A 25,229-nucleotide genomic window follows, 5' to 3' on the forward strand; every position below is an offset into this window, starting at 1 on the left:
GAAGAGGCGGCCTGTGATCTCTGCTGAGTCAAATTCAGTTATGAGAACTGCAAAAATAAACCAAGCATCTGTGATAATATCTTGTAGGCAGAGAAACTGCCCAATAATCTTACAAAAACCTCTGGAAGAGCCGGACATTGTGAATGGATTAATGGAATTTATTTACCAAAAAAATTACACATATAGAAACATAGAATGTGTCGGCAGATAATAACCATTTGGCCCATCTAGTCTGCCCAATATACTGAATACTATGGATAGCCCCTGGCCCTATCGTATATGAAGGATGGCCTTATGCCTATCCCATGCATGCTTAAACTCCTTCACTGTATTTGCAGCTACCACTTCTGCAGGAAGGCTATTCCATGCATCCACTACTCTCTCAGTAAAGTAATACTTCCTTATATTACTTTTAAACCTTTGCCCCTCTAATTGAACACTATGTCCTCTTGTAGCAGTTTTTCTTCTTTTAAATATTCTCTCCTCTTTTACCTTGTTGATTCCCTTTATGTATTTAGCAGTTTCATATCCCCTCTGTCTCGTCTTTCTTCCAAGCTATACATGTTAAGGTCCTTTAACCTTTCCTGGTAAGTTTTGTCCTGCAATCCATGTACCAGTTTAGTAGCTCTTCTCTGAACTCTCTCTAGAGTATCAATATCCTTCTGGAGATATGGTCTCCAGTACTGAGCACAATACTCCAGATGAGGTCTCACTAGTGCTCTGTAGAGCGGCATGAGCACCTCCCTCTTTCTACTGGTAATGCCTCTCCCTATACACCCCAGCATTCTGCTAGCATTTCCTGCTGCTCTATGACATTGTCTGCCTACCTTTAAGTCTTCTGAAATAATGACCCCTAAATCCCTTTCCTCAGATACTGAGGTTAGGACTGTATCACTGATTTTATATTCTGCTCTTGGGTTTTTACGCCCCAGGTGCATTATCTTGCAGTTATCAACATTAAATTTTAGTTGCCAGATTTTTGACCATTCCTCTAGTTTTCCTAAATCCTTTCCCATTTGGTGTATCCCTCCAGGAACATCAACCCTGTTACAAATCTTTGTGTCATCAGCAAAAAGACACACCTTACCGTCGAGGCCTTCTGCAATTTCTCTGATAAAGATATTAAACAATATGGGTCCCAGAACAGATCCCTGAGGTACCCCACTGGTAACAAGACCTTGGTCTGAATATACTCCATTGACTACAACCCTCTGTTGTCTGTCCCTCAGCCACTGCCTAATGCATTCAACAATATGGGAGTCCACGTACAGCCTTATTCTACATAATTAAAAAACTAATCTTTATTTCATGATGGAATAACCTTTGGATGGTAATATATTTTCCTCAAAAAGCATTTTATATAAAAAAAAATCTGATTTAAATCCCAAAAATCTGATTTAAATCCCAAAAATCTGATTTTTTTAAAAAAAAATCATAGATTTTTATCCACCCTGCCCTCAGTGTATCCTACTAAACTCCCATTTTCTTTTATATACTTTTTTATTGACATCACTATCTGACCGGTGGGGGTCCGACACCTGCCCCCCCCCCCCCCCCCGCTGATCAGCTGTTTATAGAGGGGGCAGTGCCCCATGCGAGCCCTGCTTCCTCTGTATTACACTGCCCATCCTCCCCCCTGTAGCGGCGGTGTAGTGCGATTACAATTACTTGCTTCATTCAAGTCTATGGAGCGAGTTCTAGTAATTATACTGCTCCTCCGAGACAGCGGGCAGTCTAATGAAGAGGAAGTAACACTCACATGGAGCGCTGCCTCCTCTTCAAACAGCTGATCGGCGGGGGTGCCGGGTGTCGGACCTTCACAGATCTGATACTGGTGACCTATCCTGAGGAAAGGTCATCCATATAAAACCCCTGCACAACCCCTTTAAGATGGAAATGTCATCATTTAACTCCAGCGGCGTTCTCTTTATTCCAGAAGGACGGTCTTATTTAATAACCGCAACTCATACGCTTTATTCTCCCTCATGAAGTAATCCAATAATCCTCCCAAAAACCCCAACAAGGCAACATTATTTTAAGGGGACAGCACTATTGTGAGGGGGCACTGAGGGGACAGCACTATTGTGAGGGGGCACTAAGGGGACAGCACTATTGTGAGGGGGCACTAAGGGGACAGCACTATTGTGAGGGGGCACTAAGGGGACAGCACTATTGTGAGGGGGCACTAAGGGGACAGCACTATTGTGAGGGGGCACTAAGGGGACAGCACTATTGTGAGGGGGCACTAAGGGGACAGCACTATTGTGAGGGGGCACTAAGGGGACAGCACTATTGTGAGGGGGCACTACTAAGGGGACAGCACTATTGTGAGGGGGCACTACTAAGGGGACAGCACTATTGTGAGGGGGCACTAAGGGGGCAGCGATATTGTGAGGGGGCACTAAGGGGACAGTACTATTGTGAGGGGCACTGAGGGGACAGCACTATTGTGAGGGGGCACTAAGGGGACAGCACTATAGTGAGGGGCAACTAAGGGGACAGTACTATAGTGAGGGGCACTACTAAGGGGACAGCACTATTGTGAGGGGGCACTACTGAGGGGACAGCACTATTGTGAGGGGCACTACTAAGGGGACAGGACTATTGTGAGGGGGCACTACTAAGGGGACAGCACTATTGTGAGGGGGCACTACTAAGGGGACAGCACTATTGTGAGGGGCACTACTAAGGGGACAGGACTATTGTGAGGGGGCACTACTAAGGGGACAGCACTATTGTGAGGGGGCACTACTAAGGGGACAGCACTATTGTAAGGGGGCACTACTAAGGGGACAGCACTATTGTGAGGTGGCACTACTAAGGGGGCAGCACTATTGTGAGGGGGCACTACAAAGGGGACAGCACTATTGTGAGGAGGCACTAAGGGGACAGCACTATTGTGAGGGGCACTAAGGGGACAGCACTATTGTAAGGGGCACTAAGGGGACAGCACTATTGTGAGGGGGCACTAAGGGGACAGCACTATTGTGAGGGGGCACTAAGGGGACAGCACTATTGTGAGGAGGCACTAAGGGGACAGCACTATTGTGAGGGGCACTAAGGGGACAGCACTATTGTAAGGGGCACTAAGGGGACAGCACTATTGTGAGGGGGCACTAAGGGGACAGCACTATTGTGAGGGGGCACTAAGGGGACAGCACTATTGTGAGGGGGCACTAAGGGGACAGCACTATTGTGAGGGGGCACTACTAAGGGGACAGCACTATTGTGAGGGGGCACTACTAAGGTGACAGCACAATTGTGAGGGGGCACTACTAAGGGGACAGCACTATTGTGAGGGGGCACTACTAAGGTGACATCACTATTGTGAGGGGGCACTACTAAGGGGACAGCACTATTGTGAGGGGGCACTACTAAGGGGACAGCACTATTGTGAGGGGGCACTACTAAGGGGACAGCACTATTGTGAGGGGGCACTACTAAGGGGACAGCACTATTGTGAGGGGCACTACTAAGGGGACAGCACTATTGTGAGGGGCACTACTAAGGGGACCGCACTATTGTGAGGGGGCACTACTAAGGGGACAGCACTATTGTGAGGGGGCACTAAGGGGACAGCACTATTGTGAGGGGGCACTAAGGGGACAGCACTATTGTGAGGAGGCACTAAGGGGACAGCACTATTGTGAGGGGGCACTACTAAGGGGACAGCACTATTGTGAGGGGCACTACTAAGGGGACAGCACTGTTGTGAGGGGGCACTACTAAGGGGACAGCACTATTGTGAGGGGGCACTACTAAGGGGGCAGCACTATTGTGAGGGGGCACTACTAAGGGGACAGCACTATTGTGAGGAGGCACTAAGGGGACAGCACTATTGTGAGGGGCACTACTAAGGGGACAGCACTATTGTGAGGGGGCACTACTAAGGGGACAGCACTATTGTGAGGGGGCACTAAGGGGACAGCACTATTGTGAGGGGCACTACTAAGGGGACAGCACTATTGTGAGGGGGCACTAAGGGGACAGCACTATTGTGAGGGGGCACTAAGGGGACAGCACTATTGTGAGGGGGCACTAAGGGGACAGCACTATTGTGAGGGGGCACTAAGGGGACAGCACTATTGTGAGGGGGCACTACTAAGGGGACAGCACTATTGTGAGGGGGCACTACTAAGGGGACAGCACTATTGTGAGGGGGCACTAAGGGGGCAGCGATATTGTGAGGGGGCACTAAGGGGACAGTACTATTGTGAGGGGCACTGAGGGGACAGCACTATTGTGAGGGGGCACTAAGGGGACAGCACTATAGTGAGGGGCAACTAAGGGGACAGTACTATAGTGAGGGGCACTACTAAGGGGACAGCACTATTGTGAGGGGGCACTACTGAGGGGACAGCACTATTGTGAGGGGCACTACTAAGGGGACAGGACTATTGTGAGGGGGCACTACTAAGGGGACAGCACTATTGTGAGGGGGCACTACTAAGGGGACAGCACTATTGTGAGGGGCACTACTAAGGGGACAGGACTATTGTGAGGGGGCACTACTAAGGGGACAGCACTATTGTGAGGGGGCACTACTAAGGGGACAGCACTATTGTAAGGGGGCACTACTAAGGGGACAGCACTATTGTGAGGTGGCACTACTAAGGGGGCAGCACTATTGTGAGGGGGCACTACAAAGGGGACAGCACTATTGTGAGGAGGCACTAAGGGGACAGCACTATTGTGAGGGGCACTAAGGGGACAGCACTATTGTAAGGGGCACTAAGGGGACAGCACTATTGTGAGGGGGCACTAAGGGGACAGCACTATTGTGAGGGGGCACTAAGGGGACAGCACTATTGTGAGGGGGCACTAAGGGGACAGCACTATTGTGAGGGGGCACTACTAAGGGGACAGCACTATTGTGAGGGGGCACTACTAAGGTGACAGCACAATTGTGAGGGGGCACTACTAAGGGGACAGCACTATTGTGAGGGGGCACTACTAAGGTGACATCACTATTGTGAGGGGGCACTACTAAGGGGACAGCACTATTGTGAGGGGGCACTACTAAGGGGACAGCACTATTGTGAGGGGGCACTACTAAGGGGACAGCACTATTGTGAGGGGGCACTACTAAGGGGACAGCACTATTGTGAGGGGCACTACTAAGGGGACAGCACTATTGTGAGGGGCACTACTAAGGGGACCGCACTATTGTGAGGGGGCACTACTAAGGGGACAGCACTATTGTGAGGGGGCACTAAGGGGACAGCACTATTGTGAGGGGGCACTAAGGGGACAGCACTATTGTGAGGAGGCACTAAGGGGACAGCACTATTGTGAGGGGGCACTACTAAGGGGACAGCACTATTGTGAGGGGCACTACTAAGGGGACAGCACTGTTGTGAGGGGGCACTACTAAGGGGACAGCACTATTGTGAGGGGGCACTACTAAGGGGGCAGCACTATTGTGAGGGGGCACTACTAAGGGGACAGCACTATTGTGAGGAGGCACTAAGGGGACAGCACTATTGTGAGGGGCACTACTAAGGGGACAGCACTATTGTGAGGGGGCACTACTAAGGGGACAGCACTATTGTGAGGGGGCACTAAGGGGACAGCACTATTGTGAGGGGCACTACTAAGGGGACAGCACTATTGTGAGGGGGCACTAAGGGGACAGCACTATTGTGAGGGGGCACTAAGGGGACAGCACTATTGTGAGGGGGCACTAAGGGGACAGCACTATTGTGAGGGGGCACTAAGGGGACAGCACTATTGTGAGGGGGCACTACTAAGGGGACAGCACTATTGTGAGGGGGCACTACTAAGGGGACAGCACTATTGTGAGGGGGCACTAAGGGGGCAGCGATATTGTGAGGGGGCACTAAGGGGACAGTACTATTGTGAGGGGCACTGAGGGGACAGCACTATTGTGAGGGGGCACTAAGGGGACAGCACTATAGTGAGGGGCAACTAAGGGGACAGTACTATAGTGAGGGGCACTACTAAGGGGACAGCACTATTGTGAGGGGGCACTACTGAGGGGACAGCACTATTGTGAGGGGCACTACTAAGGGGACAGGACTATTGTGAGGGGGCACTACTAAGGGGACAGCACTATTGTGAGGGGGCACTACTAAGGGGACAGCACTATTGTGAGGGGCACTACTAAGGGGACAGGACTATTGTGAGGGGGCACTACTAAGGGGACAGCACTATTGTGAGGGGGCACTACTAAGGGGACAGCACTATTGTAAGGGGGCACTACTAAGGGGACAGCACTATTGTGAGGTGGCACTACTAAGGGGGCAGCACTATTGTGAGGGGGCACTACAAAGGGGACAGCACTATTGTGAGGAGGCACTAAGGGGACAGCACTATTGTGAGGGGCACTAAGGGGACAGCACTATTGTAAGGGGCACTAAGGGGACAGCACTATTGTGAGAGGGGACAGCACTATTGTGAGGGGGCACTAAGGGGACAGCACTATTGTGAGGGGGCACTACTAAGGGGACAGCACTATTGTGAGGGGGCACTACTAAGGTGACAGCACAATTGTGAGGGGGCACTACTAAGGGGACAGCACTATTGTGAGGGGGCACTACTAAGGTGACATCACTATTGTGAGGGGGCACTACTAAGGGGACAGCACTATTGTGAGGGGGCACTACTAAGGGGACAGCACTATTGTGAGGGGGCACTACTAAGGGGACAGCACTATTGTGAGGGGGCACTACTAAGGGGACAGCACTATTGTGAGGGGCACTACTAAGGGGACAGCACTATTGTGAGGGGCACTACTAAGGGGACCGCACTATTGTGAGGGGGCACTACTAAGGGGACAGCACTATTGTGAGGGGGCACTAAGGGGACAGCACTATTGTGAGGGGGCACTAAGGGGACAGCACTATTGTGAGGGGGCACTAAGGGGACAGCACTATTGTGAGGGGGCACTAAGGGGACAGCACTATTGTGAGGGGGCACTACTAAGGGGACAGCACTATTGTGAGGGGGCACTAAGGGGGCAGCGATATTGTGAGGGGGCACTAAGGGGACAGTACTATTGTGAGGGGCACTGAGGGGACAGCACTATTGTGAGGGGGCACTAAGGGGACAGCACTATAGTGAGGGGCAACTAAGGGGACAGCACTATAGTGAGGGGCACTACTAAGGGGACAGCACTATTGTGAGGGGGCACTACTGAGGGGACAGCACTATTGTGAGGGGCACTACTAAGGGGACAGGACTATTGTGAGGGGGCACTACTAAGGGGACAGCACTATTGTGAGGGGGCACTACTAAGGGGACAGCACTATTGTGAGGGGGCACTACTAAGGGGACAGGACTATTGTGAGGGGGCACTACTAAGGGGACAGCACTATTGTGAGGGGGCACTACTAAGGGGACAGCACTATTGTAAGGGGGCACTACTAAGGGGACAGCACTATTGTGAGGTGGCACTACTAAGGGGACAGCACTATTGTGAGGGGGCACTACTAAGGGGACAGCACTATTGTGAGGGGGCACTACTAAGGGGACAGCACTATTGTGAGGGGCACTACTAAGGGGACAGCACTATTGTGAGGGGCACTACTAAGGGGACCGCACTATTGTGAGGGGGCACTACTAAGGGGACAGCACTATTGTGAGGGGGCACTAAGGGGACAGCACTATTGTGAGGGGGCACTAAGGGGACAGCACTATTGTGAGGGGGCACTAAGGGGACAGCACTATTGTGAGGGGGCACTAAGGGGACAGCACTATTGTGAGGGGGCACTACTAAGGGGACAGCACTATTGTGAGGGGGCACTAAGGGGGCAGCGATATTGTGAGGGGGCACTAAGGGGACAGTACTATTGTGAGGGGCACTGAGGGGACAGCACTATTGTGAGGGGGCACTAAGGGGACAGCACTATAGTGAGGGGCAACTAAGGGGATAGCACTATAGTGAGGGGCACTACTAAGGGGACAGCACTATTGTGAGGGGGCACTACTGAGGGGACAGCACTATTGTGAGGGGCACTACTAAGGGGACAGGACTATTGTGAGGGGGCACTACTAAGGGGACAGCACTATTGTGAGGGGGCACTACTAAGGGGACAGCACTATTGTGAGGGGGCACTACTAAGGAGACAGGACTATTGTGAGGGGGCACTACTAAGGGGACAGCACTATTGTGAGGGGGCACTACTAAGGGGACAGCACTATTGTAAGGGGGCACTACTAAGGGGACAGCACTATTGTGAGGTGGCACTACTAAGGGGGCAGCACTATTGTGAGGGGGCACTAAGGGGACAGCACTATTGTGAGGGGGCACTACTAAGAGGACAGCACTATTGTGAGGGGGCACTACTAAGGGGACAGCACTATTGTGAGGGGGCACTACTAAGAGGACAGCACTATTGTGAGGGGGCACTACTAAGGGGACAGCACTATTGTGAGGGGGCACTACTAAGGGGGCAGCACTATTGTGAGGAGGCACTAAGGGGACAGCTCTATTGTGAGGGGGCACTACTAAGGGGACAGCACTATTGTGAGGGGGCACTACTAAGAGGACAGCACTATTGTGAGGGGGCACTACTAAGAGGACAGCACTATTGTGAGGGGGCACTACTAAGGGGACAGCACTATTGTGAGGGGGCACTACTAAGGGGGCAGCACTATTGTGAGGAGGCACTAAGGGGACAGCACTATTGTGAGGGGGCACTACTAAGGGGACAGCACTATTGTGAGGGGGCACTACTAAGGGGACAGCACTATTGTGAGGAGGCACTAAGGGGACAGCACTATTGTGAGGGGGCACTACTAAGGGGACAGCACTATTGTGAGGGGCACTACTAAGGGGACAGCACTGTTGTGAGGGGGCACTACTAAGGGGACAGCACTATTGTGAGGGGGCACTACTAAGGGGGCAGCACTATTGTGAGGGGGCACTACTAAGGGGACAGCACTATTGTGAGGAGGCACTAAGGGGACAGCACTATTGTGAGGGGCACTACTAAGGGGACAGCACTATTGTGAGGGGGCACTACTAAGGGGACAGCACTATTGTGAGGGGGCACTAAGGGGACAGCACTATTGTGAGGGGCACTACTAAGGGGACAGCACTATTGTGAGGGGGCACTAAGGGGACAGCACTATTGTGAGGGGGCACTAAGGGGACAGCACTATTGTGAGGGGGCACTAAGGGGACAGCACTATTGTGAGGGGGCACTACTAAGGGGACAGCACTATTGTGAGGGGGCACTACTAAGGGGACAGCACTATTGTGAGGGGGCACTAAGGGGGCAGCAATATTGTGAGGGGGCACTAAGGGGACAGTACTATTGTGAGGGGCACTGAGGGGACAGCACTATTGTGAGGGGGCACTAAGGGGACAGCACTATAGTGAGGGGCAACTAAGGGGACAGTACTATAGTGAGGGGCACTACTAAGGGGACAGCACTATTGTGAGGGGGCACTACTGAGGGGACAGCACTATTGTGAGGGGCACTACTAAGGGGACAGGACTATTGTGAGGGGGCACTACTAAGGGGACAGCACTATTGTGAGGGGGCACTACTAAGGGGACAGCACTATTGTGAGGGGCATTACTAAGGGGACAGGACTATTGTGAGGGGGCACTACTAAGGGGACAGCACTATTGTGAGGGGGCACTACTAAGGGGACAGCACTATTGTAAGGGGGCACTACTAAGGGGACAGCACTATTGTGAGGTGGCACTACTAAGGGGGCAGCACTATTGTGAGGGGGCACTACAAAGGGGACAGCACTATTGTGAGGAGGCACTAAGGGGACAGCACTATTGTGAGGGGCACTAAGGGGACAGCACTATTGTAAGGGGCACTAAGGGGACAGCACTATTGTGAGGGGGCACTAAGGGGACAGCACTATTGTGAGGGGGCACTAAGGGGACAGCACTATTGTGAGGGGGCACTACTAAGGGGACAGCACTATTGTGAGGGGGCACTACTAAGGTGACAGCACAATTGTGAGGGGGCACTACTAAGGGGACAGCACTATTGTGAGGGGGCACTACTAAGGTGACATCACTATTGTGAGGGGGCACTACTAAGGGGACAGCACTATTGTGAGGGGGCACTACTAAGGGGACAGCACTATTGTGAGGGGGCACTACTAAGGGGACAGCACTATTGTGAGGGGGCACTACTAAGGGGACAGCACTATTGTGAGGGGCACTACTAAGGGGACAGCACTATTGTGAGGGGCACTACTAAGGGGACCGCACTATTGTGAGGGGGCACTACTAAGGGGACAGCACTATTGTGAGGGGGCACTAAGGGGACAGCACTATTGTGAGGGGGCACTAAGGGGACAGCACTATTGTGAGGGGGCACTAAGGGGACAGCACTATTGTGAGGGGGCACACATGTTTTTATCCATCATTAATCAACATAAATGTTGAGAAAAAACAAAAAGCCCCATTCCGTCTACACAACGACCTTTCTAGCGGAACACAGTTTGTACTTCTAGTCTATGGTGTCGCACTGAGACATTACGGTTGTCACCTTTCCCGACAAAACATACCGGCCAAGTAAAGCCACATCCCACAAGTCGCTATGTCATAATGTGGTTCACAGGATTATTATTGCCCCCATTAGCACCCCCCAGAATGAATCCAACCCATTTAGTGCCCCCAGTAACAGTAATGCCTCACCAGAATTATCGATGCCCCTATTAGTGCCCCCAATAATAATTCCCCAATTAGTGCCCCCCAGAATTAACAATGCTCCCATTAGCACCCCCAGAATAAATAATGGCCCCATTTGGGCGCCCCAGAATAAATAGTGCCCCCAATAATATTAGTGCCCCCCAGAATTACTAATGCTCCCTTCTCTTCTATGTGCTCCTCCAGTTGATGGCGTCCGGCCGGTCCTGTCCTGAGCTACCAGTGAGCAGCGAGTGTTCACAGCAGAGGCAGGAAACTACCGGCCGGGGGGCAACCCTACTGGTCATCAGTGTGCGGTAAGTGAGGGCTTGCCTCTACCAGCACCCCACTAAGGGCTCATGCACATGACAGTGTGCCGGCCGTTCCGTGCATTGGAGACCGCAATTTGCGGTCCCTAATGCACGGCAACATCCGTGCGGCTGTAGTAGACAGATCCAGATTAGTGTTGATCGAGCACCAAAGTGCTTGTGTGCTCTGGCCGAACACATCGGTATGCTCGTGTGTTCTACCGAGCACCCGAGCACAATGGAAGTCAAAGAGAACCCCAGGCACCCCCTACTCGGTAGAGTAGAGGGCGTCTGGTTCACAAAAAAAGGTTAGAAATTTATGGAAACCCAATCAAGATGGTTTGGAAACAGCATTAAGAGGATGGCTGGATGCGTCTTGGACTTCTATTATCTATGACATACAATAAACAACCACACAAATGCTATATGCCAAAAGCCAGGTATGTGCAAGCCATCAATCTATCCATGAGACAGATGACAGGCTTAGTCAGCATACCTTACAATGGCAGCCTTGTGCACTATGAGACATTCCAAACCAGCTCTCATCTGACTGAGAGCCAGTAAGCCTCAAAGTTACTTCAGATTTGTTGGATGGCTTGGATGGACCTGCACACCTAGATCAATATCATTAGGGAGACAAAAAGTTTGCTGATTGTCCTAACATAATATTCAATAACCTTTCTATCCAGTTTTGTCATGTAAAAACTAATTTGCATAAACATGGGCATATGGGAAAGACATGCAAATGAGCAGAATCTGCCTTGTTTTTCAGCTGAAAAACCATTTGCATGGAAAATTCACAATCTACACTACTTGTCTTATGACAAGAGTAATAGTATTGTCATAAGACTATGAAACCAATTGATGGCGCAGTTTATGAATCAACGGTCGGCACACGGTCGTGTGCATGAGCCCTAATCCTGAGAATGGAGGGGCTGAATCTCCTCCACAGTCCCTGCTCATTAGAGCTCCGGCCTCCGCTGTGCAGGGACAGTGAGGAGAGGACACAGCGCTGCAGCCCCTTCATCTAGAAGAGGTTGTCCCCACCGACCACACACTGACTCCATATCCTAGTGACATCACAGAACAGTGTGTGATGGAAGACCCCTCTAATCCAGGAGAACAGCCCCTCTTACAGGGGTCTGGGGGTCTCCTAATATTCCAGGGGGAGAGCAGACATGTCTGAGGAGAACTCCCCTCCTGACCTCCAGACTGTGTGAGCAGAGACTCTCTATGGCCGGTGCTGCCCCCTGCTGGCTGGACCTGCTATATGTCACCTATAGAACCGCTCCATTCTAATAAACCCAGAACCAAGACCAATAACTGACCTGCAGATCTCACCTCCTGGGGCTGCAGGACCTGCGATGACGTCACACTGGTCACATGACAGGAAGTGCTGCACAGTGAAAAACCTCCACTGCTTTACTCCTCCCCTCATGTGACTGATCACATGACCATGACATCATCAAAGGTCCTGAAATCACTAAGATATAATATCAGTAGTATCTACACTGGTTGTGACTTAATCCTATACTCCATAAAGACCTGGTCCTCACCAGTGATAGGAAATAGCCGACTCTACGGTAAAGGCTAAATACAATACTCTACTACTGTCTATTCCCATCATTTGTAAGGACCTCTTCTTCTGCCTCGTTGATCTGGTTACTGAACTGTGTTAGGATTTAGTTGCTTCTCAATGACTCGGCTAAATCCCCTTGTCTATTAGGACCTGGTCATTAACTATGTCCAGTAACACATCTTCTACATGGATACGGTGTTATAGTCTACAATAAAGGTATATAGGTGACTATTGTAGAATAAGCCTCTTTTATGTTTATTTTTATTTCTGAAAAATCTTTACAATAAACAATTAAAAAAAAACCTATCATGTGACTTCTGAGTAATTGTCTCTGCAGAACTTTCCGGTCCTGTGCTACTCAGGGTAAAGTGCTTTGCAGAAACATCTGGTCATGTGATCTCTGTACTTTCACACGTCCGCAATTCTGGGATGGGTCCGCAATTTTGCGGAACGGAATTGCGGACCCATTAATTTCTATGGGGCCACACTATGTGCTGTCCCGATCCGGAAATGCGGATCCGCACTTCCGGGTCCGCAATTCCGTTCCCGAAAAAAGTAGAACATGTCCTATTCTTATCCGCAATTGCGCAAAACACATACGGATGTGTGACTGGACCCTTAGGGATAGGATTTAGCTGACTCACATTGAAGCAACTATTTCCCATACCCCAAAAGGGCTTTTTCTATCTATTATGTACTAGGATGGATTCATTCTGCTGATGTCCTTTTCAGGGATAGGTGTCAGGAATAAGGACCGCCTTATTCCTAGTTATTATAATGTTTGCTGTTATAATATTTTTTATGCGTACTCAATAAAGAAGTGAAGATAAGTAGCGGCACTCACCCGTGCGTATAGAACAGCTTTATTATTCAAAAATCACATGAGGCAGGGGGCGGACAGATCCAGAGCAAGCATTGAACAGCGGCGGCCGTTTCGCGCTACATGCGCTTCTTCTGGCTGTTTGTCAATGCGTGCTCACGCATCGTTCCTTTTAAATGCTGGCGCAATCTGTTGCCATAGAAACCGACAAACCAGGCTGCGTCCGCACAAAGGTTATAACTGGGAATAATATAGATACAACTATAAAAACAATGACATGTGCAACGTCAAGGATGATAAACAATACAAATAATATGGCAAAAAATTAATACATAAGGTATTACAAAAAGGGGCTGAGATCATTCCTATCGTTCATACCCAGATCCCCTAAGGCCTGCGTACGTAGTACCCATCTAGCCTCTCTCTGTAGGAGTAGACGATGTCTGTCTCCTCCTTGCGGGGGCGTGGGTACTGTTTCTAGACCTGAGAAGGAGATACAGCTGACATCACCGTCATGAGCTCTTCTAATGTGCTCTATAAGTCTCGGACATCCTTTACCTGTCCTAATGGAATTAAAATGTTCCCTGACTCGTTCGTATAGGCATCTTATAGTCTTCCCGATGTAGAAGCGGCCACACGTGCACAATAGCAAGTATACTACATAGGTGCTACGGCAATTGATAAAGGTGTTAACTTTATATGAAATGCCGGCAAACTCCACCCATTTTTTCTGAGAATTGCTAGTGCACAGTGAGCAGCTTCCACACCTGAAGTTGCCCTTAGGAAGATTACTATTGAGCCAACTCTTGCTCCTGTCTGATTGAAACCTACTCCTGACCAGCTTGTCCTTCACAGTGTGGCTTCTTCTGAAGGAAATAAGGGGTTTCTGTTGTGTCAATTCATTTAAAGTTACGTCCCTTCTCAGTATGTCCCAGTTTTTGAATATGACTGACCGTATGCGTTCAGCCATAGGGCTGTACTTAAATGAAAATGCGAATCTGGTACTATTATTCCCCCTTTTCACCCTTTTCATCTGATCCTTCTTCTCACGACCACTCTTCAGAAGACTTTCTTGTGTGAAGTTTTGTGCTACTCGTTCCATCTCCCTCTCTAATAACTCTTCAGGATAACCTCTCCTGACCAATCGCTGTTTCAGATCCTGAGCCTGTTTATGGTACCCACTGTCAGTGCTGTTGATCCGTCTCAATCTAATGAATTGACCGTAAGGTACGGATTTCTTGACACTCTGTGGATGGAAGCTGTCATGGTGGAGCAAGGAGTTGGTCGCCGTGGGTTTGCGAAAACCCTCCGTGACCAACCCGTCGCCTTCCACCAGGACAGCCACATCCAAGAATTCTAACCTACCTCCTCCAAAATTGAGGGTAAAGGTCATGCCCATATCATTCTTATTGAGATATTTCACAAATTCACCGCACTCCTGTTCTGTACCTTGCCAGACGAGGAACACATCATCTACAAAGCGTGAATACGCCTTGAGTTTTGAGAGAAAAGGATTGTTGGTAGAATAAACGTACCTGTCCTCTAGTCTGGCAAGGTACATATTAGCAAATGTACAGGAGACCGGGGTCCCCATAGCCGTGCCCACTTTCTGTCTGAACCACTCGCTCCCAAACTGAAAAGTATTATTAGTTAAAATAAACCTCAGTGCTTCGCCAACAAATTCACAGTACAAATCACTCTTACCCAGGTTCGCCACGATGTCGAGGACCGCCTCTACACCCGCATGTGTTCCTCGTCTGGCAAGGTACAGAACAGGAGTGCGGTGAATTTGTGAAATATCTCAATAAGAATGATATGGGCATGACCTTTACCCTCAATTTTGGAGGAGGTAGGTTAGAATTCTTGGATGTGGCTGTCCTGGTGGAAGGCGACGGGTTGGTCACGGAGGGTTTTCGCAAACCCACGGCGACCAACTCCTTGCTCCACCATGACAGCTTCCATCCACAGAGTGTCAAGAAATCCGTACCTTACGGTCAATTCATTAGATTGAGACGGATCAACAGCACTGACAGTGGGTACCATAAACAGGCTCAGGATCTGAAACAGCGATTGGTCAGGAGAGGTTATCCTGAAGAGTTATTAGAGAGGGAGATGGAACGAGTAGCACAAAACTTCACACAAGAAAGTCTTCTGAAGAGTGGTCGTGAGAAGAAGGATCAGATGAAAAGGGGGAATAATAGTACCAGATTCGCATTTTCATTTAAGTACAGCCCTATGGCTGAACGCATACGGTCAGTCATATTCAAAAACTGGGACATACTGAGAAGGGACGTAACTTTAAATGAATTGACACAACAGAAACCCCTTATTTCCTTCAGAAGAAGCCACACTGTGAAGGACAAGCTGGTCAGGAGTAGGTTTCAATCAGACAGGAGCAAGAGTTGGCTCAATAGTAATCTTCCTAAGGGCAACTTCAGGTGTGGAAGCTGCTCACTGTGCACTAGCAATTCTCAGAAAAAATGGGTGGAGTTTGCCGGCATTTCATATAAAGTTAACACCTTTATCAATTGCCGTAGCACCTATGTAGTATACTTGCTATTGTGCACGTGTGGCCGCTTCTACATCGGGAAGACTATAAGATGCCTATACGAACGAGTCAGGGAACATTTTAATTCCATTAGGACAGGTAAAGGATGTCCGAGACTTATAGAGCACATTAGAAGAGCTCATGACGGTGATGTCAGCTGTATCTCCTTCTCAGGTCTAGAAACAGTACCCACGCCCCCGCAAGGAGGAGACAGACATCGTCTACTCCTACAGAGAGAGGCTAGATGGGTACTACGTACGCAGGCCTTAGGGGATCTGGGTATGAACGATAGGAATGATCTCAGCCCCTTTTTGTAATACCCTGTGTATTAATTTTTCACCATATTATTTGTATTGTTTATCATACTTGACGTTGCACATGTCATTGTTTTTATAGTTGTATCTATATTATTCCCAGTTATAACCTTTGTGCGGACGCAGCCTGGTTTGTCGGTTTCTATGGCAACAGATTGCGCCAGCATTTAAAAGGAACGATGCGTGAGCACGCATTGACAAACAGCCAGAAGAAGCGCATGTAGCGCGAAACGGCCGCCGCTGTTCAATGCTTGCTCTGGATCTGTCCGCCCCCTGCCTCATGTGATTTTTGAATAATAAAGCTGTTCTATACGCACGGGTGAGTGCCGCTACTTATCTTCACTTCTTTATTGAGTACACATTCTATCTTGTTTGCTTTGCCCAGCTGAGCACCTTCATACGTGTGTGTCCTCCTTTAGCCACGCCAGCGTTGTGTTCTGTGTGCGCCCAGCCGGTGCAGTGGTGCCGCTCCCTACCTTGCTTTATTTGTATAATATTTTTTATGGTTATGTGTTGTGGTGTAACATGTACTGGTGTGATTCACATATATATACAGTATGTATTTGTGTTTCCAGGCCAGCAGCCATTGATGAAGTTGTTTAAGGCTGCATATAGGCTGAGATGTCTGCCTCATACCTGGGAAAACAGCAGCCTCCCCCCCGGGGGGTAGTTAGTACAGAGATGCTAATGAGGATGGGCCCATTTGCTGGTCACACTCGGGACAGCGGACAGCAGACTCTCCCGCGCCTTGTGTCAGCATGGGGGCTTCCTAATCATCTCTGGTAAGATGGGGGCATCACATGGACACCAGACATGGCATATCAACTCGCCTTCATCTTAAAATAAGGATCTCATCTTCTGAGCGTCCTGGACGTGTAGCGTTTGATATGCTAGGACTCGAAACGATGAGATATGAATTATGAAGAAGGGCTGGGGTCTGTATCTTCACCAGGGCAACTGGGGAACTATCTTTTTGATATTTTCATACCTGTTCCCTAGTTGGCCAGGTGGCCGGCTACATGGGTAATGTAGCTTGGCCCAGAGGGGGGAGTGAGAATCCCCCTCAGTCCTGCCCCTGGAGGAAAGGCATAAAAATGCAATCCCTGGATATTTGGGTGTCACAAAGTGGGAGATCCAATCGAATTGGTTTGTGCACCATTACTCTGCCCAAATCTCCTGGGAGGAAAGGACTTTTACCACTTCACATCCGGGCCTTTTCCCCCTTCCTGACAGCCATTTTTTGCTGGTAATAACTTTAAAACACTTTTACTTATCCAGGCCATTCTGAGATTGTTTTCTGGTCACATATTGTACTTCATGACAGTGATAAAATTTAGAAGAAAAAAAGACAATGTAGCAGCACCCTGCAAATCTGATAAAGTACAACAATGCCATAGTCACGAAAATAATGATTACAAAAATTATGGTGCTAATGCTATGCCTATTTATAAAGTGAGATGCTTGGCCAATGCATTTTGTACAAAACCATCTGAGCCCGTCTGCCGTACGTCAAGGCGATCTCTGTTAGACGGGTCCTAACACTAAATACTACCTGTTATGTGCCATAATGGCCGCCATAAAATTCAGGGAGTGTTGGATCCACATGCATGCTGGATCCACTCTGCCTTTTACCATTTTTTGTGCCATAATGGCCTCCATTACAGAGGATGCAGGTACCAACATGCATGCCGAGCCCACTCTATACCTTTCCTGGTGCTAGACAGCTTCCAATGAATGTAGTGAGAGCAGCTACAGCTTTATACTGAAAGTAATTAAAATCAGCCTATGGGGCAGACAGGCTGATCAGGAGTGCACGACTCGCTGGAGTGCCACATCTCCAGCATTGCAAATCTGCAAAAGAAGGGGGTTAGTCAGCACCTCCCAGTGCGCAGGTACCTGCATCCCTTGTAATGGAGGCCATTATGGCACAAAAAATGGTAAAAAGCAGAGTGGATCCAACACTCCCTGAATTTTATGGCGGCCATTATGCCGCATAACAGGTAGTATTTAGTGTTAGGACCCGTCTAACAGAGATCGCCTTGACGTACGGCAGACGGTTTTGTACAAAATGCATTGGCCAAGCATCTCACTTTGTAAATAATTTTTGTAATCATTATTTTTGTGACTATGGCATTGTTGTACCTAATCTGATTTGCAGGGGGCTGCTGCATTGTCTTTTTTTCTTCTAGGTCTTTGCCATGGCAGCGTGTACCTGCGCACTGGGAGGTGCTGACTAACCCCCTTCTTTTGCAGTGGTAAAATTTAGTCAAAATTCTTTATTTTTAACTTTAAAAAAATACAAAATTTACAAAAAATTAAGAAAAATTAGCAAATTTGCAAATTTCTATTTCTCTACTTTTATAATAGATAGTAATACCTCCACAAATAGTTATTACTTTACATTCCCCATATGCCTACTTCATGTTTGAATCATTTTGTGAATGTCATTTTATTTTTTGGGGACGTTACAAGGCTTAGAAGTTTAGAAGCAAATCTTGAAATTTTTCAGAACATTTCCAAAACCCACTTTTTAAGGACCAGTTCAGGTCTAAAGTCACTTTGTGAGGCTTACATAATAGAAACCACCCAAAAATGACCCCATTTTAGACACTACACCCCTCAAGGTATTCAAAACTGATTTTACAAACGTTATTAACCCTTTAGGTGTTCCACAAGAATTAATGGAAAATGGAGATGAAATTTCAGAATTTCACTTTTTTGGCAGATTTTCCATTTAATATTTTTTTTCCAGTAAAAAAAGCAAGGGTTAACAGCCAAACAAAACTCATTATTTATTGCCCTAATTCTGTAGTTTACAGAAACACCCAATATGTGGTCGTAAAATGCTGTACGGGCACACGGCAGGGCGCAGAAGGAAAGGAACGCCATGTGGTATTTGGAAGGCAGATTTTGCTGGACTGTTTTTTTGACACCATGTCACATTTGAAGACCCCCTGATGCACCCCTACAGTAGAAACTCCAAAAAAGTGACCCCATTTTGGAAACTACGGGATAAGGTGGCAGTTTTGTTTGTACTATTTTAGGGTACATATGATTTTTGGTTGCTCTATATTACACTTTTTGTGAGGCAAGGTAACAAAAAATAGCTGTTTTAGCACAGTTTTTATTTTTTGTTATTTACAATGTTCATCTGACAGGTTAGATCATGTGCTATATTTATAGAGCAGGTTGTTTCAGTTTCACATAATAAAGCATTTTTGGAAAAAAAAAAAATTTGTGTCTCCACATTCTGAAAGCCATAGTTTTTTTTTTTTTTGGGCGATTGTCTTATGTAGGGGCTCATTTTTTTCAGTATGACAGCTTCCAATGAATGTAGTGAGAGCAGGCTACAGCATAATTAGCGATTGGGCAGCTGCAATCTCTGAATGGATGTTCCAGAATGTCCATTCAGAGATAAACATCCACCCATAGGACGTTTATATCCTATGGGCGGATGTGAAGTGGTTAAGTATTAGAACTTTGTTTTCTCCTTTTTATTTTACAATTGTTTGCCATTTATGTATGTCTTTTGTTAATCATTTTTGTAACCAAGTACTGTCTATTTTTTATACATTAAACCTAAAAGTTTGATGGTTTGTCTTGTAAACGACAAAGCAGCATACAGATGAACAGTCGATAAATGAGTCCTATTTTTTAACGAACCAATATGAATATAAACTAAAGAACCCTTAAAACTATAGATTTTTATTAATACACTTAAAATGACCTTGACCGGTCAACCAATACACATATACCCTAAATGGGAAAGAGTCCAGGGTTAAGTAAACAAGAGGATATCAATTGTTACAGGGACAGTACTATCCTGTTATATTCCTGATTGATCCTCAGCCCAGAGGTATCACCTAATGGTGGTGACTCCCCGTCCTCGTACCTATCCTGGATTACCCTAGTTAGCCCTGAAGAAAGTACCCCGTCACCCCGATGCGTTTCCCCCACTCGTTAGGTTCATCAGGGGGTACAGAAGACGGGTGCTCACACACAACAAAAAAGTGGACTTGTAGATCAAAGTGGGGCTCGTGAAAATATATGTATGTACCTGTAGTGGGATAGTTCACTGATAGTATGATATATTTAGATGTCCCACTGACCGGCGTCCAGCCCCACCGAGGTCCAGGATAACTGCGGACCTCAGTTTGTCTTGTAACCTTAAGAACCTGTTAGCTCCATGAAGAGTGTGTGTGCATTCTGAGGCTGTATGTTGTTTTTCCGTGAGGCTTGCTATGGTGTGGGTGTCTGCTTGCGAGTGGAACACTCAGGGGTGTCCTGTCGACCTTATAACTGACTGGTGTAGGCAGTGAAAGTTTCGTGTTAGTGCGTGGGTGTGCTTGCAGGCTTCAGGTGGTGATTTATGCTCAAGTTACGGCCCGGCGTAGGGCGTAACAGCGTGTGAGGTGAATCGGCCAGAAGGGCTTGGGCAACCCTTTTCACGTGACTCGGTGGGCCGGTCTGGTCCCCGGTACGTGACAATAGGATTTAGCCGACTCACACTGAAGTGACTATTTCCCGTACCCCAAAAGGACCGATTCCATCCATTATGTACTATGTCCTGGTCAGGGATTTAGCTTACTTACATAGAAGTGACTATGTTCCTTACCCCCAACAGGACCTTTTCCATCTATTAACAAGGAAGTTGTTACACAAACTTTATAAAAAATACAGGGTGGGCCATTTATATGGATACACCTTAATAAAATGGGTATAGTTGGTGATATTAACTTCCTGTTTGTGGCACATTAGTATATGTGAGGGGGGAAACTTTTCAAGATGGGTGGTGACCATGGCGGCCATTTTGAAGTCGGCCATTTTGAATCCAACTTTTGTTTTTTCAATAGGAAGAAGGTCATGTGACACAAACTTATTGGGAATTTCACAAGAAAAACAATGGTGTGCTTGGTTTTAACGTAACTTTATTCTTTCATGAGTTATTTACAAGTTTCTGACCACTTATAAAATGTGTTCAATGTGCTGCCCATTGTGTTGGATTGTCACTGCAACCCTCTTCTCCCACTCTTCACACACTGATAGCAACACCGCAGGAGAAATGCTAGCACAGGCTTCCAGTATCCATAGTTTCAGGTGCTGCACATCTCGTATCATCTGAAGGAGGCAATCGTCTATGCTTTCATGAGTTATTTACAAGTTTCTGACCACTTATAAAATGTGTTCAATGTGCTGCCCATTGTGTTGGATTGTCAATGCAACCCTCTTCTCCCACTCTTCACACACTGATAGCAACACCGCAGGAGAAATGCTAGCACAGGCTTCCAGTATCCGTAGTTTCAGGTGCTGCACATCTCGTATCATCTGAAGGAGGCAATCGTCTATGCTGTGAAGATACGAGATGTGCAGCACCTGAAACTACGGATACTGGAAGCCTGTGCTAGCATTTCTCCTGCGGTGTTGCTATCAGTGTGTGAAGAGTGGGAGAAGAGGGTTGCATTGACAATCCAACACAATGGGCAGCACATTGAACACATTTTATAAGTGGTCAGAAACTTGTAAATAACTCATGAAAGAATAAAGTTACGTTAAAACCAAGCACACCATTGTTTTTCTTGTGAAATTCCTAATAAGTGACCCTCTTCCTATTGAAAAAACAAAAGTTGGATTCAAAATGGCCGACTTCAAAATGGCCGCCATGGTCACCACCCATCTTGAAAAGTTTCCCCCCTCACATATACTAATGTGCCACAAACAGGAAGTTAATATCACCAACCATTCCCATTTTATTAAGGTGTATCCATATAAATGGCCCACCCTGTACAGTGATCATGATCGTGGTTCAGAAATGAAGAAGCAGCTTTTTTTTTTTTTTATGGCCTTTTCAAAATGCATCCCTTTAGGAGGGGCAGATCCTGGACGGAGCTGACACATTACTAGTGGACGGGGGCAGTGAAATGAGATGTCAGTGAAGTCAGAATAGTAGGAAGAGGCAAAAAATGAGGGTGACGTCACTGTCAGAGGTAACATCATCCTGTCGTCAGATGATGTTGTTGATGGCTCAGTCGTCCTTTCCACATTTTCATCTCCTTTATCCATAATAACAGTCGCCCAACAGTTAGTGGAGTCACTGGTTAATACTGACTGGGAGGCTGGTGCCGAGTCTGACAGTGCTGCCACCGCCACTGACATTACTGGTGGATAATGTGGTTTTTCCTCCATTATCCTGACCTCTTTCATTTTCTGTTGCCAAACATATCAAATATGACTCTGTTTTCAAATTGCAGTCTGTGATTAAATTATTTTCCTGCATTACATGCAATATTCCAGTGTACATTTTTTATTTAAATACACACCTAAATGGTGATTGTACACAGAGTGAGGCAAGAAATTGAATTGCCTTAGGGCTCTTTCACACTTGCGTTATTGTCTTCCGGCATAGAGTTCCGTCGTCGGGACTCTATGCCGGAAGAATACTGATCAGGATTATCCTAATGCATTCTGAATGGAGAGTAATCCGTTCAGGATGCATCAGGATGTCTTCAGTTCCGGTACGGAACGTTTTTTGGCCGGAGAAAATACCGCAGCATGCTGCGCTTTTTGCTCCGGCCAAAAATCCTGAAGACTTGCCGCAAGGCCGGATCCGGGATCAATGCCCATTGAAAGGCATTGATCCGGATCCGGCCTTAAGCTAAACGTCGTTTCGGCGCATTGCCGCATCCGACATTTAGCTTTTTCTGAATAGTTACCATGGCTGCCGGGACGCTAAAGTCCTGGCAGCCATGGTAAAGTGTAGTGGGGAGCGGGGAGCAGTGTACTTACCGTCCGTGCGGGTCCCCGGGCGCTCCAGAGTGACGTCAGGGCGCCCCAAGCGCATGGATCACGTGATCACATGGATCACGTCATCCATGCGCATGGGGCGCTCTGACGTCATTCTGGAGCGCCCGGGGAGCCGCACGGACTGTAAGTATACCGCTCCCCCGCTCTCCGCTCCTACTATGGCAACCAGGACTTTAATAGCGTCCTGGGTGCCATAGTAACACTGAAAGCATTTGGAAGACGGTTCCGTCTTCAAATGCTTTCAGTACACTTGCGTTGTTACGGATCCGGCAGGCACCTCCGGCAACGAAAGTGCATGCCGGATCCCAACAACGCAAGTGTGAAAGAGGCCTTAGAAAATGCAATATTGAAATGTAAGTTTTCTCAAATACAAAGCAAAATGATTGTCTGCTGTAGAAAATGCAGGTTTTGTATAAATTAATAAAAAAAGAAAAATCCAATTTTAGCTGGCACTGCACTAAATAAAGAATATGCAGTCACTTAATTCTCAGTTTTCTTTTGCACAGATAGATTGTGTGTGTCACAGTGTGAATGACTCCCTCCCTAAACTCACTATATTTTCACTATCCCTAAATCTATCCAGCTATTATTTAAATAAATATTCGCTTGTATTCACACACTAAATTGTTCACACTAACAACACCACTCACTTGGCTTGTGGGTGAAATATGAGGATGAACCTAAAATGCACTCTAACCTTTACTGGTGAACTTAATGTGACCTTTGCTAAACCTTTGAATGTACATGTCTGTCCAACTGTTCTGTGTTTTCAGGACTTTTTGCACAACTTGCTGTTCTCTAACAAGGAGCTTAACAGCAACATTCACAACAGGTGTTTGATCCATGAATCGCCTAATAAGTTTCCTGGTTCAATAAGAATTAGTATTTAAACAGTCCTCCTCATCATGCTGTTCACATTTTACCATCATGAGACCAAGACGACACCTAGCAATTCATCAGCAGTACTTCGCCATTGCGAGGCTTCAAGCGGGATGTTCTCAGATGGAAGTGTCACAGAGAGTCATCAGCAGGTTGTATCAGAGATACAGAGAGACTGGAAGAGTCACAGAAAGGCAGAGAAGTGAACGTCCTTTGGCCACATCCCATACTGATGACCCCTTTATTGTGAACAATGCCCTGTGGAACCAGATGATCAATGCCATACAACTCCAGGCACAAGGGAGGTGAGAGGCAGCCACGTGTCACGTCAGACCATTGGAAACCGTTTACACCAGCACGGTCTGCGTGCTAGATGACCTGCAAGGGTACCTGACCACACCACCAGGCACAGGCATCATCGTTTGGCATGGGCCAGGGAGCATCTACGCTGGACGAGGGACCAGTGGGCCTCAGCGCTGTTCAATGATGAAAGTTGATTCACCCTGAGCATAAATGATGGCTGCCAACAATGTTGGAGACATCAAAGAGAGCGCTAAGCATCAGCCACTGTTGTCACCAGATGAGCCTTTGGTGGTGGTGATACAGTGTGGGCAGATGTCTAGTCAATACAGAACTTCCCTACACTTTGTGAATGGCCCATACTACTTGAAGAATATCAATCCAGTCATTGTTGCTCTGCAGGAACAACACAGGCCTAATGTCATCTTCATGGAGGACAATGCGTCAGCTCATCGAGGTCCATCATTAGGGAACGACTGCTGGAGACCATGAAGAGGCTTGTACTCCAGAACCTCAATGTCCTGCGGGGCGCCCTTCAAGAAGAGTGGGATGCCATGCCTCAGAAGACAATAAGTCGACTTGTGAACAGCAGGAGACATCGTTGTCAAGCTGTAATTGATGCTTAAGGTCACATGACAAGTTCTGGAGACACTGACATTTTGTGGGGGTGTACCCAGCACTGGTGTTGGCTTTTGTTTCAATAAATTGTTTGAGATGAGGAAATCGCCATTGATGCTTCTACTGCAATGCCCGACTTTCATGATATAATATCACTGGAGCCGGAGCGTTTACATTTTCCATAAATTTCACCTGAAAGCCAAATACCCCTAACTTTTTGTTAGTTGTGTATGTTTTTATTCTTTTTTTTAATACTTTGCTGGCAGATTAGCACATATATGATGCTGTCTAGTCTTTTTTCTTCCACACAAAATGGCACCGTTCTGGGTATCGTTGATCCCATCAGGAAACGCATTCAATGCTGCAACCAAACATGATTAAAGGGGTTATCCGAGAACAAAACAGTCCCGCACTGGTGGTGATACTTACCTGGTCCTG

This window comes from Bufo bufo, chromosome 4, assembly GCF_905171765.1.
Source record: "Bufo bufo chromosome 4, aBufBuf1.1, whole genome shotgun sequence".
Taxonomy (NCBI): Eukaryota; Metazoa; Chordata; class Amphibia; order Anura; family Bufonidae; genus Bufo; species Bufo bufo.